The sequence below is a fragment of the Penaeus monodon genome, chromosome 31 (genome assembly GCF_015228065.2).
Source record: "Penaeus monodon isolate SGIC_2016 chromosome 31, NSTDA_Pmon_1, whole genome shotgun sequence".
NCBI lineage: Eukaryota > Metazoa > Arthropoda > Malacostraca > Decapoda > Penaeidae > Penaeus > Penaeus monodon.
This window is the reverse complement of record NC_051416.1, coordinates 962,628-963,100: the sequence shown is the minus strand read 5'-3', so window position 1 is coordinate 963,100 and position 473 is coordinate 962,628.

The window sequence follows — 473 nt, the reverse complement described above, 5'->3', positions numbered from 1 at the left end:
CCAGTAAAAGCTCTCTTTCTCTCCCCCGCCCCCCCCCCTCCTCTCATCAAGGATATTGCTCCCCTCTCGCGCTCGCATCCGTCTCCCGCTGCCGGCATCTCCGCGCGTATAAATAAACGGTGTGTAAAATGCTATCTCTTTGTTATCTCGAAGGCGCTTGCTGGTGTGGCCACCTTGTCTGGACTCGGATTTTTTCGGTTTGGATCGCCCTTTTTCCATGGTGGGGGAAGGGGGGGTGGGGGGCGGATTGTTTGTGCTTGCGGAAGTGCTGGGGGGGTGGGGGGATATCCGTTCAGATGTCCCGATAGGATGAAATCCCAACACTGACACACAGGAATTACCACTGCCACGGTGCCACAGCCCCCGCCTGGCCACCCCTGTCCGCACCCTGGTGATCCAGAGCGATTAACTGTATCGCTGTTTCTCTGGCACCTGGAAGGGTTAGGTATCGCCAGGCAACAACGCCAATTTAA